Source organism: Rattus norvegicus, chromosome 4 (assembly GCF_021556685.1).
Source record: "Rattus norvegicus strain SHRSP/BbbUtx chromosome 4, alternate assembly SHRSP_T2T, whole genome shotgun sequence".
NCBI classification, from domain to species: Eukaryota; Metazoa; Chordata; class Mammalia; order Rodentia; family Muridae; genus Rattus; species Rattus norvegicus.
This window is the reverse complement of record NC_141537.1, coordinates 179,982,203-179,999,168: the sequence shown is the minus strand read 5'-3', so window position 1 is coordinate 179,999,168 and position 16,966 is coordinate 179,982,203. Positions and strand designations below refer to the sequence as shown.

Below are 16,966 nucleotides of genomic sequence, written 5' to 3'. Positions count from 1 at the left end.
GAGACAAGATCTACACTGGCCCCAATACCTGCTTTGGCCTCTGGGTGCTGTAGTACCGGCATGCACCTCTCTGTTTGGTTCTAAGTCCACACTTGAAGCTCTCCAGCCAAATTGGTATTCTTCAATGGGAGAGTTACTTGTGGGGTAGATGGGAAGTTGTCAGACTAGATGAACCTGAACTTGATTTAACTTTCTCTCTCTCTTTAGAAAACCATGAGGAGTGTGTGTGTGTGTGTTTCTTGGTTTTGCTTTTGTTAGAGAGATGGGTAGATGGATGGATGGATGGGTAGGTGGATGAGTAGATAAAGCGCGAGCAGAAAGTTGAGTAGGTAGGGACATGGGGAGGATCTGTAAGAAATTGGGGGAGGGAAACATGATGAAACTATATTGTATGAATATTTTCCAATTAAAAACACTTTTTTTGTTATTATTTTTGTTTGTTTTCTAAGACAGGGTTTTCCCGAGTAGCTCTAGTTGTCCTGGAACTCACTCTGTAGACTAGACTGGCCTTGAACTCAGAGAGATTTGCCTGCTGCTACCTCTCAAGTGTTGGGGTTAAAGGCATGCACGACCACCGCCCAGCAATTAAACAAACTGTTTAAGGAGTTGGCACACTGCGTTTTGAATTGGGCCTCCAGATCACCATGCTAGCATAAGTGTTAGGTATTACATAGTGGTGGGAAAAATTGTGGAGGAGTTTTAATATTTCCCTTCCACTAGAAAGTGGAATAAGTCTGCTATTGATTCTTAACTGAAGAAAAACCACTCTCTCCCCAAATAAACTTTTTTTTTCCTGCTTGTGATAGGAAGGTAACTGTCTGGGTCTATGTCTCTCTACATAAACACTAAAAATTGACACTCAAGTGAGGTATCAACATGTCTTTCTGGGGCTGGAGAGACAGCTTGATAGTTGAGAGTCTATGTTGAGGATCCCTGTTCAGTTCCTAGCACACATGCTGGGCAGCGCACAGCTTCAGGAGATCCAATGCCCTGGTCTCTGAGGAAACCAACCCTCAAAAACATACTATCCACCCATGCAGACACATATACATAGCTAAACATAAAATAGATCTGTAAAAATGACTTTTCATCAACAATGGTAACACTAGTGTGTAGGAGCAGTCCCTGTGCTTCCTCAAATTTCCACATTATATTATTATTATTATTATTATCACTATTATTATTATTACTATTGATATGGGTATTTTGATTGAATGTCTATATATGCACCAAATGTGTGTGGTGTCTGTGAGGGTCAGAGAGGTCATCATATCACCTGGAACTGGAGTTACTCATTTTTTTTTTTTTGTGAGGCACCATGAGGGCACTGGAAATTGAACCCAGGTCTTCTGCAAGAGTCACAAGTGCTCTTACATTTTGAGCCATCTCTCCAGCTCCTGAAACCCAAGTTAGGAGCAGATTTGGTCTTAGCATTCTGGGGGAGAGGCCTTGGAGGAGGAGGGGGAGGGGGGAGGGGGAGGAGGGGGAGGAGAAGCGTTTTCCACACATCCCTAACTTGAGAGTTCAAGGCCTTGCGATACCAAGGCGCTGATACTTGAGAGTCAACTCTTTTGTAATACCGGAAACGGAATGGGCAGAACCAAGGTGACTACCCTGTGCAATCATCATGTGCTGGAACACGGTCCAAGAGTGGAGTCATACAGGGGAATTTCGAATGCTTGTGAGAAAACTCAAGACAAGAGACAGTTGTTCTTGGAATGGGCTTTGATGCCCCACCCAGGTGTAGCAGATGGGGGTGAGTTTACTTCAGATTATCCCTTATAGTTGGTTATTATTTGCCTATACGCCTCTATGGCAATGCACGGTTTTGCCACGTGCAGCTTGTCTTTGTGATTATATACAGATTGAACTCATGAGGACTTCACTCAGGTGACCTTTCTTAACCCTAAGGGTATAAACCGCCTGATGCCATGAATAAAGTTGGCTGTGGATGAGACTTTAGACTACCTTATTTTTGGGCTCCCTTCTCCCAGGCCCTACCTACTCTAAAGAGGTAAACCATCCTAAGCGGGGGATGGACTTCATCAAAACACAGTATGTGAAAGTGTAAAATTCTCAAACAATAAAGAAAACCTTTGTAGTACTTTCCCCCCCAAAGATGGCTGTCCCATGCTAGTGTCTGCCACACCCTAGACACAGATGAGGGGTTCACAGTTGGATGCTGGCATTGTGTGCTCTTGTGGAATCTGAGGTCTGTGTCACGGCACCAGGGAGTACTTCAAATTTTACAGAGGATGTAGAATCTGTGGGTGGAAATGGAAGGGAATGTGGGTGCACACAGATAAGGCGTCCTTTCAGAATAAGGCTCCGTTGTCAGGGAGGGCTCTTGTGTGGCGTGTGGACCACCTCCAAGGGCTTTTAAGATGAGCCTGCATGGGAAGACTCAGAGGTTCCCATTGATCATGTAAGTAAACATTCAGGAAAGTCTGCCAGTCTCAACACTTAATGTTAAGCCAACCATCTCATATCTAGAGACCACAATTCCAACCATGGCTTCTTGAGATAGATGGATGATTTACTTAGACAATGGGAGCACCACTCAGTGAGCACTTGATTTCTCTGCCCTGATACCAGGAGCGGGAAGGCACGCCACACTTTTCAAAGCAGACGTGGGCAGGCTTCTTTTCGCAGTGGACAGAGAGTACAGTTGGGCAGAGGAAACACAATATCTCCTTTTCATAGCAAGAGATCGATGCCTGCAGAAGAGTTTCATTCATGCGTCCCTGTGTGCCAGAGCCCAGGCTGAGACATAGCAGTGTTCCAATCCTCTCAGTTAAGTCACAGTTTCCACCCTCTATGACTTCATCCTACGAAAATAGAACTAATAGAATTCCACATTAGATGAAGGGTAGGGAATATAAGGAATTCAAAGACATATTGTGCTCGACATGCTAGATAATTGTGACATTGGGCTGGGGGGGAATATCACACTTCTGGGGCAAGTTTTTTTGGGGGAGTTATTTGATAAAAGGTTTTTTACCCCAACTTTCCAGGGGGGTGAAAGGGGAGTATTGTTGGGGTGCAGATTCCACACTGTGCATTCTCTGAGCCTTTTTATTATATATATATATATATATATATATATATATATATAAATGTAGAGAGAGAGAGAGAGAAAGGGGGAGAAGGGGAGAGGGGAAGAGGGGAAGAGGGGGAAGAAAGGGAGAGAGGGAAAGAGGGAGAGATGGGGAGAGGGGGAGAGAGGGAGAGGGGGAGAGGGGAGAAAAGAGAGAGAGCTAGATATGAGGCTTGTCCTGAGTTCTGTCTATCAGTCATCCTGGTGTCTGCCTCCCTTGGGTTTGCTTCATTGTCTTTTGGGTGTTGGTGCAGTGTTACACATCTGAGGTAGTCTGAAGTTTGGCTAAAATACAGTCAGACATTAGGAATAATTCCATTACTTCCAAAGAGTGCCTGAAGTTAGCTGTGAGAGCATATTCTGTCTGAGAACATACAGCCTGTCTTGGGCTGTTCGTCGTTGTGGGAACTGGGGTTGGTTAGTTGGTTTACAGAGAAACCATCTACTGGGGACAAAAAGTCATGTTGATGGAAGAAAGCGGAGTGCCGTATCAGAAGACTAGGAGCTTGCAGACCTTACTTATTGGCTCCTTTGACCTTTGGGAAGCTTCTGGGGTGCAATGGTTTGATGCATTCATTTCCAGAGCAGAGAAGCAAGCAGACGGACCTGGATGCAGAGGGTGCACTACACAGAAGCCCGCTGTTGACAAACGGGAAAGCACAGTCTTTTCCTTTTGCCCTGTTCTCTTTCCAGTCACATTTGTGCTGTTCAATGGCCACAGTATTGAGATTCACACACCTTTTTAAAAAGGGCCCAGTGAGCAAACCTTCCCTCTGGGACGATCACGGTGGGAAAACTGGAGGGTCTGAGAGAGGCTGCATGCGAACGCATCGCAGGTTCGTAGAATTGATCCCCTAGGAATTCATGTCTGCTTTGAATCCGCCTACCAGAATAGGCAGTAAGGATGCGGCAATGGCTGGCAGGGGTTCTGATGACTAGAGCCCAGCCTGCGCGCTCTTCGTCAACTACGTAGGAGGCACAACTACCGGGAAGGCGCAACTGTTCAAAAGAGTTCTAGGGAGAGTGAGGTACAGGTGGGGGTTTTAAAATCGTGATGCACTGATAAGATTTCAGCGAGGCTTCAGAGCTCGTTAAAGAAGAACAAAACAACGACCTACATTGCTAGTATTTCTTTGAAACCCTAATCTGTTGGTGAAACAGAGCAAAGCCAGCCCTCTTTTGTGAATCTAAGCCAACCCATTCTTTTGGTCCTTCAAAGATTATGTTATAGCGCAAAGGCCTGCCATGAGCCTGAGAGGCCTCCAGGAGTGCTTTGTGAATCTCTGTGGCTACAGGTATATCTCTCCAGGAGCCACCCAAACCGAGTCCTTCTGGAGAGCTCCAGACTTTCACCATGTGACAAAGCAGAGTCCTGGACTCCCGCGTGTCACTCACAGCCCTTCTCAGGGTGAGTGGCAGATCTGCTTACAGCAGGGGTTTGGAGGATCAGAGAAATAAGGAAATGAGGAGGTTTGGCGAACAGTCCTTGACCCTTGGCAAAGTCAACCAGCCTGGTCAGTGGAGAGGCAGAGGCTGCATAGCTGTACACAATGTGTGTCACAGCATTGCGTGGCCTGTGCAGTCTGTTGTGATGGCAGTCACAGAACCTGTGGCCTGAGCTGGAGTGGAGGATGTCTTGGTGAGTCTTGAAGTTACAGAGAAGAAGTTCGTCAGAGAAGAGAGTCCTCCCACGTCTCTGATTCCCAGTTGTTCGTACGCTCTGGGAATGCTTCCACCGGGATAGAGACTCCACCTTATTAGGGGGTCTGCCTATATCCTTATGGCCTCTTTTACATCAAAGACCTAGTTTTATTTTTAATTGTGTAGCCTGTGTGCTGTGAGGTCAGGGGGACACATAAGCACCGAGCCACCTCTCCATTCCCTCCATATCACCCCTAAAGCTGGGAATTCTATTGGAAATAGGTCAGCGATAGAAACTAGGTGCTCTCCGTTTCTCTGTCTCTCTGTAACTAATAATTTCTGAATCTGTGATGTTGAGCACCAGGCTGCAGACCCAGAAACAATTGATGATGCTGTCTAGACCAGCAGGCAGCCTGATGATATGATTCCCTCTTATTGGGGGAGGTCAGTGTGTGTGTGTGTGTGTGCGCGTGCGCGCGCGTGTGTGTATGAAGCCAGAGGTCAACCCCTGCCACCCTCTTGCCTCAGAAACTGCCTCAGTAAACATTGTTCTTGTTTTTCTAGACAAAAACACTCAGTGTCCTGGAACCCAACAGCTTGGTTATGTTGGCTGGACAGTGAACCCTAGGAATCCGTTTGCCTGTCTCCACCTCCCTAGCACTAGAATTGCAGGAGGATGCTATAACACAGCTTTTAAATGTGGTTCCTAGGGGTCCAATGCTTGCACAGTTCTTTACCCACCGGGGCAGCCTGCTGTGCTGTCAGTGCCTTCAACTGAATAGAGAGGCACCACTCACATAATGAACGGATGGTGATTTGCTTTCCTGAGAACCTAGTGATTTAGATAAAAAAGTGCTTTATAGAAACTTAGAGAATGATTTTGGACTCAGCATCTAGGCGCTGAAGTCCAGTCAAACTAACACTTAAAATTAAGCATTGTGTAGTGACTAAAAGCAGGGTAAGAGTTGGGGTGGCTGATTCCCCAGTGATGCTAACTGCTGGGACACTTAGAGCATTCAGGACCTGGGGAAACACATCTTGTCCCTTTTTACTGGTAGTGAGAAGCTGTCTGAAAGCCACTTTGGATAGATTTTGTACCTCGGAGAAATCAGTGTTAAAGGCACAAGGCAGGCAGGCTGGAGATTTATCTCAGGAGATGGCTTGTATAGAATGTAAGATGTCCATGAATCCACCAAGCACTGGCTCTACATTTGAAGTAACCATTTCCAAATAGGGCTGGTTGTGTAAAAAATTCAAATAAATGGTCAGTATATGGGCTTCATAAAGACCTGTGTACAGGCATGTAGGGGGTGGAGGTGGAAGGATTGGAGGCTCTGGGTCATCTTGAATCCTATAGGAAGCTCAGTGCCAGCCTGGGTTAAATAAAAATCTGTCTCAGAAGACCAGAACACTGAAAACATAGCCCCAGACGTAAAAAACCCTTTTAGTTCCTACTGTCATGGAGCCTATCACTACTTCCTAAGTAAGTATTCCTCCTTGGTGAGGTGGGCCTGGCTTTGAATGCCTCCTTTGTGTGACAGAAAGATAGACTAGGGCTGAGAATTGTCCTTGGCTCACAGGTGGAGAACCCAGTATTGCTGGGTGAGAGTTCTCTCCAGATTGGTTTAGACATGGAGAGAGTACTAGGGTATAGGACTGTGTTGCTTGACAGGAGTGAAGCTAAGTGCAGCTTATACACACACACGCACAAGCACACACAACACACGCATACATAGACACACACAGACACAAACACAGATACACAGACAGACACACACACACCACACACACACAGACACACATACCACACACACACAGACACACCACACACACAGACACACACAGACACCACACACACACAGACACATACACACACCACACACACATAGACACACACACACAGACACACACACAAACACATACACACAAACACATACACAGACACACACACAGACACACAGACACACACACAGAAGATACACACACAGACACACACCACACATTTACCCATCTACATGCACATGAACTTTCTCTCTCTCCCTTACATGCACATAGAATGCATAGGGGTGTGATCTTGACTGACACTATCAACAGACAGTTTTAGTTGTTTTGTTATTTGTGTGTGTGTGTGTGTGTGTGTGTTAGGTGAATGTATGCCAAGTGTGTATGGATGCCTTCCAAGGCAAAAAGAAGGTGTCAAATCCCCTGGAGGTGGAATTACAGGTTGTGGTGAGCATGGACATGGGTACTGGGAACCAAATTGGATCTTTTGCAAGAGCAGCAAGTGTTCTTAACCCACCTACATATACCTGTACCCAGTATGTATGTATGTATGTATGTATGTATGTATGTATGTATGTATGTATATATATATATGGTATGTGTCTGTATATAATATATATACACATGTATAACACACATATATATACAAAACATAAATGTACGTGTGTGTTTAACATAGCTTTAAATGCTAAGCCTTATGATCACTTCCATGAATATCATAGCATACAAAGTGCCATGCTTTCTCTTGTATGTAAATTAGAGCTTATATTTTTGTGAAGGAGACAGACATGGGAAATGTAAATGGAAACTTTTATAATTAGTATAAATAATAGTGATGGAATGAGGGAAAGGACTTGAGATAGAAAACAAAGAAACCTAAAGTAGAGAAATCAGAGAGGAAATTGCTGGGATCTTGATATTTAGCCTAGAGACCCAAGGGTGAAAGGATTCTGACAGAGGAACAAATTATCTGAAGCCTTTTATAGCTTAGGAAGGTGACTTGATTCATTAAAAACCAAACCAAACCAAACCAAACCAAACCAAACCAAACCAAACCAAACCACCAAAGAGATGGCTCAGCAGTTAAGAGGGTTTGCTGCTCTTTTAGATTTTGTTCCTAGCATCCATGTTGGACAGTTTAGTCACTTGTAACTTCTGTTCCAGGGGATCTGATGCTGTCTTCTGGTCTCCAGTGGGACCCCTACAGACAGATATGAGGTAGGGGTGATGTGAGTTGAGACTGGGGGATGATCACAGGAGCTTTGGAGCCTTCTCAATGATCTATGAGAGACAGTGCAGTGGATGACATCAGACAGGGCCGATACTTGGATAAGGTCTTTGTTACTGTTGCCAGAACAGGGCTTGCCCAGGTCAATGAGAGAAGCAACGGACTTAATTGAAGAGAGTTCTTGAAATGAGATGAAGAGAAAGTTGTCTGAGGAGGCTGACAAAGAGATACAGTGAAACCCAACGTATCTAAAGCTTTGAAGAGCCATGTTGTTGATCAAATGTGGGCTATAAGGAAGTATAATACTTGGGATGACATCTTTGTATCCCTTGAGCGACTGGTAGACTGGTGGATGTTTTCTGTGAACAAGACTTGCTAGAATGTGGTAACAAGTCCCAGGGCAGGGGGTAAACCCAGGATTCCATTTTAGGTTTGTAATGTTTAAAATGTCTACATAATATTCCAGACAAAGCTAACATAAAGTGAGGAAGAAGAGAACAATGTATGCAGACTTTCTCTGAAGCAATTCATACACGCAGAGGGGCAGAAACATGGGGTTAATGGTAGGAAGGATACATGATTTTATTTTATTTATTTGACACAGGTCTTGTTCATCGTCAGTCCCCTCTGGCTTGGAATGTACCACGTAGGTTGGTCTGTCCTTAAGCTCAGAGATTTGCCTGCCTCTGCTACCCAAGAGCTGGGCTTAAAGAGATGCCACTGTGGCGGAAGTGATTTTGTTTTTTATGGTTCATAACGAGGTATATAGTTCTTGCTACCATCACATTCGGATGTATTAGCAAGCAACAACCAACTGTTGGCATGTGTGCATGTGTGAAGTCCGAGGACAACCGTAACAACAGCTAGCTAGGTTGGTCATTCAGAGAGTCTCAGAGATCCAGAGCTGGGATTGCAAGTGTATACAGTCATTCCTGATATTTTTGTCTTTTATTGATTTTTCTAATGGATTCTGGGGATTGAACTCAGGTCTTTATCTTGCAAAATAAGCACTTTAATGACTTTACTATTATGCTCTGTCCCAACAAAGAGTTTGTTATTTAAGTTGTATGTGTGTGTGTGTGTGTGTGTGTGTGTGTGTGGTGTGTGTGTGTGTGTGTGTGTGTGTGTGTGTGCCACAGCCTGTATGTGGCGGTGAGAGGACAACCCCCAGGCACAGCCCTGTCTTTCCATAGTGTGGATTTCAGGGTTAGAATTTAGAGTGGCAGGGTTGGTGGCAGGACGCTCCACCAGTGAGCCATGTCGCCAGTCCAACCAGAAATTGTTAAGGTGGAAGAGAAGTCGGAGAGGGAATCCACATGGTTGTACCACAAGGCGGCTTATGGTATGACTCACACGGAAAGGCCTGTGACGAGCACTGTACTAGTTTGCCTCTCTGACACTAAGCCAGTCTGAGCACATTGTTCAAGGTTTAATGAAATACCTCAACTCATGGAGCCACTGGGGAGTAACCTTTCAGGGGGAAAGGTCTTTATTGAGCAAGTGATTCAGACCACAGTGTTTCTTAAAAGAAAACGTCAGCGTCCATTTAATTTCCCGGCTCTCCCTTCTGAATGTGGGATGTCCCATTGATCTGTCCCCAGAGGCGTGGATGGCAGAAACTCCTTCTCCACCCTGTATAAAAGCCAGTTTATATTATAAATACACAACGGCTTGCACCTTTCAAGACCTCAGGCCGCGGTGGCTTCCTTCCACAGATAAAATGTCCCACTCCGCACTCAGCCATCACTGTAATGGGCTTTCGTTTGTTGAAAACAGAATTGGATCCTGCATTTGGACCAAGGCAAGAAGTTCTCTCACTCACGCACAACTCCCCTCATTTGCCTTAGGACTGTTTTTAAGAAATGCCAAGGTGATGCAGCAGAGGAAGCTGGCATGGGGCGGCTTCCAGGCTGGCGCTGGCTGAGGGGTCCTTGTCTCCCACTCTTCTGTCAGGCATCCAGTAGACGGTTCCTGTCAGCTCCTTGTCCCTGTTGGTCCTGGGGCCTTCTGTGCTGCCTCTGAGAATCTCTGAGTCTTCTGGGGAGGGTCTAAGGTCTTTTCGGGACGGCAGCTGGTTGCTTTGACTCACCTCCCTGAACCACTAGGGGGAGCCATTATCACCCGGAGCGTCTTCATAGTCTTCTCATGTCTGAAGCGGGGGATGGGTATTGTCTTAGGTGCCTCTTCTATTCTTCCCAATATGTGGTTCTGGCCTGGCCTAAGCTTTACAGCTCTTAAGAAGCAACTTTAATAAAATGTCATCTGCAGATCCCACAACTTCCATGTTCAAGGTGTGATTTCCTCGTGTTTGAGGCGGTCGCAGGACCACACCGCCATCACTACCAGCTTCTATCTAAACTGCTGAAACTCTCCAAAGCCAAGGGTTTGGATTTTGTTTGTTTCTTTGCCGATCCTGTAGGGTTTCTGGAGAAAAGAGAGGATAGTATAATGGTTTCCATCCATGGGGACGGTTTCCATGTCGGAAAACAGGAATAGGTAACAAGACGGAACTCACTGCTTCCTGGGCAGACCCACCTTGTCCTGTGCTTCAGTAAACACTGTGCGACCGCTTCAGGAACCATGGCTCGACTCGGCTGTAGAAAATGCCCAGCTCTCTCTACTTTGTTTCTTTCAAAACTGGTTATATAGCTGGAGACAGAAAGTTAGGCAGTTAGGAGCACTTACTGCTCTTCCAGGGGGCCCGAGTTCAGTCTAGGGGTTCTAGCGCTCTCTTATGGCCATTTTCGGTACTGCACACACGGTGCGCATACACTCGCATTGCAAATCATTCGCACACATAAAAGTAAATCTTAAAACCTTTTACACAGTCCATCTATATTCAGGAGAGGATGCTGCCGACCGAAGCTTCCCTGCCAATGCCACCAGCACACTGGTTAACCGTAAGGCTTGTTTTCATCCTATACTCGATTTGCTCCACTTAAAATTTAACCGGTATTTTCTGATACATCTTACTGGTCATACAGTTTAGCTTGTGTGCTCCACAGGACCCTCTGGAGGCCAGAAAGGGGCATTGAATTCCCTGGGGCTGGAGTTACAGGTGTCTATAAGCTGCCTTGTGGGTGCTTAGAATTAAACCTGGATCCTTTGGGAGAGCAGTCAACGCTCTTAATTTTTTTCAAATTAATTTTTTTAGTCAGTGTACAAGATAATGGGTTGAATTATGAAAGTCCCCTACACATATATCATTGTGTTTTTCTCATATTTTCACCATTACCTCTCTCTCTCTCTCTCTCTCTCTCTCTCTCTCTCTCTCTCTCTCTCTCATCTTCTGCTTGTTGGTCCTTGTGTTGGCCGGTTTTGTGCATCAACTTGACCCAAGCTAGAGTCATCAGAAGTCATCAGAGAGGAAGGAGCCTCAGTTGAGGAAATGCCTCCATGAGCTCCAGCTTTAGGGCATTTTCTCAGTTAGTGTTCAAGGGGGGAGGGACCAGCCATGGTGGGTGGTGCTGTCCCTGGGCTGAGCAAGTCAGTGAGCAGTGCCCTCCATGGCCTCTGCATCAGCTCTTGCCTCCAGGTTCCTGCCCTGTTTGAGTTCCTGTCCTGACTTCCTTCAGTAATGAACAGCAATGTGGAAGTGTAAGCCAAATAAACCCTTTCCTCTCCACTTTGCTTTTTGGTCATGGTATTTCACCACAGCAATAGAAACCCTAAGACAGTCCTCTTCCAAATACCACACCCCCCATGCTGGCATGCCATATATATGCATATAATTATGTTTATATGATTAAATCTATGTTCTCATATGAGAGAAAATGCGACATGTTGTGCTGTTTAGTCACAGAGCACGCGTCTCACATGCACAGAGTTCTGGCTATAATCTCCAGCACTGCAAACAATATGATTGATTGTAGGGTGAGGCCATGGTGGGCCTGTGAGCGTGGTGCGCTGTGGCCCTGGAAACCGTGCTCCTCCCACTTCTTCCTGTCTGTGTCAGTCCCACCAGGCTCTTTGGGAATTTATCCTTTGCCCAGAGTCCTTGACACAGAGCCTCGGAGCCCACATCTTGGTCAGCACACCACGGACCTGGGTCTGGGGTTCCCCTCTGCTGACCATGTTTGGGGAGCTACGGGGATGAAGAAGCAACTGTCCAGGGAGCTCTTCGTTCCTCCTGCTTGAGGCGGGGGAGTGAAAGAGAGAGAGAAGGGAAAAAGATTACTTGGACCAAGTGCCAACCGGAAGAACGTTCACTCCGGTACTTTGGAAACACTTGGCTGCGTCGTCCTGGCTTCCGTTCCCCTTTTACTCCAGGCAAAGGTGAAGGCCAGCACTGCAGGCGAGACTCTTTCCTCTTTGTTTTGCCGGTATTTATTCCTCACGCTTGCTGAGCCTCTGTCACATCTCAGGAAAGGAATTCCCTCCTGAGCAGTGCAATTAGGAAGGCGGAGGAGACTCTTAAACATCTCTGAATACAGGTGGCGGACTGCCATGCAGCCCATCTCAGGAGCCCATGGAAGGGCACTTTGTGAGTGAGCTGCCAATCACTGCCCACCCTTCCAGCACTCCTTCACGTCTCCTTTCAATACCAGCTCCTCCAAGATTAGCCTCTTTGTCCTCCCCTCCCCTCATCTCGCGTCCTAAATATATTTCAATATCAGAGAGTAAACAGGAGGCAAGCGGAGTGACCAGAAATCCAAAGTAATAACACCAAAACCAACCAATCAACCAACCAACCAAACAACCAACCAAACAACCAATAAACTAACCAACTAACCAAGCAAACTGAACACCAGTTCTCAAGGCTTCTTTCCTGATCGGTTGGAGCAGAGCTGCCTAAGCAGTCCTGTCACAGGAGGTCTGTGTCCTGGGGTCCAACTTCCAGAAGTAAAAGGAGTGGCTGTGCATCTGCAGTGTCACAAAAGCTATGCAAACTGTTCGGTGGCTGTCCCACGTGGCTAGCCAGGAGTCCATGTTTTCTCTGCCCCAGGTAGTGTGCAAGTGGAGATGCCGTGCTGACCAGTTTTCAAGACCTATAGCGAAGGAGCAGTAACACGAGTGTGGATGAAGTAACCTTCTCATTCTCCTCTCACCTCAAGTGATCCTCATTCTGGTCCCTTGAGAGCACTCCAGGGTGGCCCCTGGTTCACCATGAGGAAGTTAAGGAGCCAAGCTAACTTGGTTGGGTTTGGAGGTGGACTTTGTTGAGGGTTATGCCTGAGGTCACACTCTCTGTGAAGGGTGAGAAAACAAAAACACAGACAGACGACAGACAAAGCAGATGGTAGCAGTTCCTGGAATAGAATGTTTTAAGAAGTTTCTGTTCAATTTTCCATTTATCAAACATGGGAATGCCACATAGGAAGCCATGAGAGTGTCAAACTAAATAAGACCCAGGGAGCAAGGACATCATTGCACTCTCCCAATGCCAGTCACCCAGAGCCCAGGATGCTCCGCTCACAGCCTGGGGGTAGCCTGTTGCAAGTTCCCAATTTTGCAGTTGTAGCGACCTCGCTTGTCTATACTTGCCCTCTTGTAGGGAGCACAAGCACCACAAAGTCCAGAGTAGTTTCATTCACTTAAAAATGGCTCTTTTAAGGCTGGGAGGATGGTTTAGTTGGTGAGCTATTGTGCAGGCCTAAAGCCCTGACTTCAGATCGTTGGCACCTACATAAAGAGCTGGATGTGCTAGGGTGGACGGGTAAAGCCACTCCCTGGGAAGGACAGGGCCAGCTGGGTTCCTGGAGCTCCGAGGTCAGCCAATCTGCTGAGCCAGGGAGCTCCAGTTCCCATGAGAGACCCTGACTCAAAAACCAAGACGGAAAGCAATTAAGGAAGACAGCTGATATCAACCTCTGGCCTCCACACATATGCATACACATAAGTACATGCACACACCCGTGCAAATATGTACATAACATACAACATGTGCACACACATTTTAAAATTGTTTTTTCTAGAAGAATCCCCAGACTTTGTACAGCCAAACAAATGAACAGATGTCTCCAGAAATATCAAAACCATGGGCACACAGGATGGGTGGCAGTGGGCATGCGCGCCCCTCCCCCCACTTTGCATTATGACAGCGATCTCTTATGCATGTCAGATGGTCACTAGCAAACAGAGACAGGAGGGAGGAGGTATCGCGGACAGACGGCTCAATTGCTTGCAGTAGAGACAGCTACACATACGCGCTGGGAAGAGATCAGACCGACTCCGAGCTGCACTTTTCCGTTGTTATTAAAGTGTGACATAGACGCAAAACCATGCCACAAGCATGGACAAGCAGCCTGACCACTTCCCACAAAGCTCAGATACCGCTGCGCCCAGCAGATTAATGAAGCAACATTAGCAGGTGCCCGGGATGCTCAGCCGTCTCCCTCCACCCTAGTCCCAAGGTCCTCATTCTCAAGTTCAAACTTTGCATCTCATCACAGGCTGCCTTCTGACGCGTGTGTTTACTTTCTTCGACTCAACAATGTGTCTGTGTGTTTGCGCAGGACCGGAGTTTATTTGCGCTCACTTTGCAGTGTTTCATCTCATAAATGGGCCTCCTCTGAGGGCCCTTCTGTTAAGGGTGGACTCCCACGTGGCTTTCGGCAGAGGTTGCTACAGGACCCATGTACGCGGGGACAGCCCCGGGTAGAAACAGATTCCTTATTGTCGGTGCAGCAAGTGGGGGCGATTCTGTTATAAAAGCTATGCTGTCGTGTGGCTTTCTATCTGGTCTTGATTTCTTCTGGACATTCTTTTCCCATTTCCCAAACTAACTTTCTTCCTAACGCCAAACTGACCTCAGGCGCAGGGGTCTGAAGTGTAGAGCTCTGGGCTCAGGAGCAGGGCATGTGCTACAGACTCTGCTGATATGAGCTGCTTTGCTCCCCGCGGCCCCACGGCCTGGCCTACTGCTGTCTTTCACCACTTCCTGGGAGTACGTGGTGCCCATGACTAAAAGTGGTATGCTTTCCAACAAAACTCAAACATTTGTGATTTTTTTCTCACAGTTATAAAAATGTTTTTTAAGGTAGATGAATTTACATTTGACTCTCTGAATCTGGCTCATTTTAATAAGCCGTTTTTTTTTTTGTATGCAAAGGAGTGCTGACATTAGCAAGTTTTATCATACTGATTACTATGGAAACATTTATCTATAAATATAAAGCCCTTTAAAGCTTAGCCTTTTATCTTTATAGAAAAAGGCCTGTTTATGTCACTTCTAAGACCCAGCTTTAATGTAGACATGAACTATTCTCCTGCCAAACAAGATAACCTCAGTGCTGGGGCCTGCACGCTTTGAAAGGAGGAATTTCTGCTGAGACTATTATATTTTGATAAAATAATAGTGCAATAAAAGCGTTTAAAGATACTCACTCAAGCTTAAACTGTGGTCTGTTCCGTTCCTGTTACTGAATTTAATGTTGCGAACGTGTTGAACATCTTTTCTTTCTTCCCCAAATATATTGTTTTTACATTTTTAGCAAATGCGTCTATGGGTGTGTGTGTGTGTGTGTGTGCTTTGCAAGTCTTCATGTGTGCCGAATGGAAGTGATTTGTTTCTCAGCCCTTTGCTTTGCTTTACTGATGGATTTTTCTTCTTAAAAACTCTTGTAAAAGATGGAATGATGTTATATATATATATATATATATATATATATATATATCACTGTCATTTCTTTAATTTTTCCTCTTTCACTAAAACATATTTATCTGATACAGGGTCACACTTAGAGCAGACTGGTTTCCAAGTTGCCCTGTAGCTGAGAAGAGCCTCAGAGAGCCTCAGACTTCTGGTTCCTTTGTTCTCTCCTCCCAAATGCTGGGATTGCAGGCACATGTTGCTGTGCTTGGTGTATGCCATGCTGGGTATCATGTTCAGGGCTTCTGGCATTGTAGGCCAGCATTCTACTAACAGCTTCATTACCATTCCCAAGGTGTGCTACTTACAGCAGTCAGAAGGCAGTCGGTTATGGAGGCACACAGCTTTCATCCCAGCACTTCAGAGGAGTCAGATCTTTGGAAGTTTGAGGTCAGCCTGGGGTACATGGGGAGTTCTAGGTCAGTTAGGGTACATAGTGAGACCTGTCTGAAGAAGAAGAAGAAGAAGAGGAGGAGGAGGAGGAGGAGGAGGAGGAGGAGGAGGAGGAGGAAAAAGAAGAAGAGGAGGAGGAGGAGGACAAGGAGGAGGAGGGGGAGGGGGAGGGAGAAAGGGGAGAAAGGGGGAGGGGGAGGAGGAGGAGAAGGAGGAAGAGGAGAAAGAGGAGGAGGAGGAAGAGGAGGAAGAGGAGGAAAGTGTTTATAACCATGAACCACAGGATCTATTTTCTTGTCAAGAAAGTAAGCACATCTTTATCCAAACCAGGTAACCTTTGCATCATATTTTCCCCATTCACTTGGAAATTCCAGACATTCTAGGTACTGCCAGGAGTGCTCTCTCCTCAGATGGGTGGGGGTTGAAATATAGCACCATTGACCTAACACTTGGCAGGCTGAGGTAGAAGGTTCTTGGGTTCAAGGCTAACCAAGGCTATAAAACACATGAGTCTGCACTGTCTAGTGGAATGCTTCCTCATAAAACTCAGTGAAGATAATAGGCAGCTGTAAAAACACAGAATTTTCTTATTGTTTTAGTATAAAAACTCTGTTATTGTTGAGTAAAGAAACTCCATTGGCAATGTATGAAAATCCCATAATGAAACTTTTTAGTTTGTGTGAACTTAAAAAGAGAAAAAGCTAATGCATTTTTGGGGCTAGAGAGATGGCTCAGTGGTTTAAGAGCCTTGGCTGCTCTTCTAGAGGTCCTAGGTTCGGTTCCCAGCACCTTCAGGAACATACAAACCATCTGTAGCTCCAGTTTCAAAGGATTCCTCTGGCCTCAGGCACCAGGCACACAAGTGATACACACACATACATGCAAGCCGAAACCTGTACACATAAAATTAAACAAAAGGGCGTAAAAACCCCAAACCCCAAATAATGCGATCATCTCTCTCCCTCCACAGATTTCTTGATTTTTCAAATGTTTTTAATACCTTGGATATATTTCTCACCCACTAATTTCCTGTTAAACTAAAATAGTTAATACTGTGAATGAAAAAAGCTCAGGAACTTTTTTAAATCTCCATTTATTATTAGAGTCCCCTCTCAAGGAATTACAGTAAAACAAAATGTTATTGTCAAGACTTAACGCAAAGCAGGGTTTTAAAGTTTTTAGTTTTAATTGTGCATGTGTGTATACATGTGCATGCAAATGCATTGCCCACAGA

The 16,966-nt window shown here is 45.7% G+C and overlaps 1 long non-coding RNA gene across 1 annotated transcript; it reads right to left on the bottom strand.

Annotated features, from left to right (window-relative positions):
- Positions 1-8,307: 8,307 nt before the first annotated feature.
- LOC120102430 (uncharacterized) lies at positions 8,308-12,754 on the bottom strand. The gene is made up of 3 exons (XR_015687280.1): positions 12,481-12,754; positions 10,284-10,397; positions 8,308-10,172 (listed from the first exon to the last, which is right to left on the bottom strand). It is a non-coding gene; the product is annotated as an uncharacterized LOC120102430 (long non-coding RNA).
- Between the last annotated feature and the right edge of the window lie 4,212 nt (positions 12,755-16,966).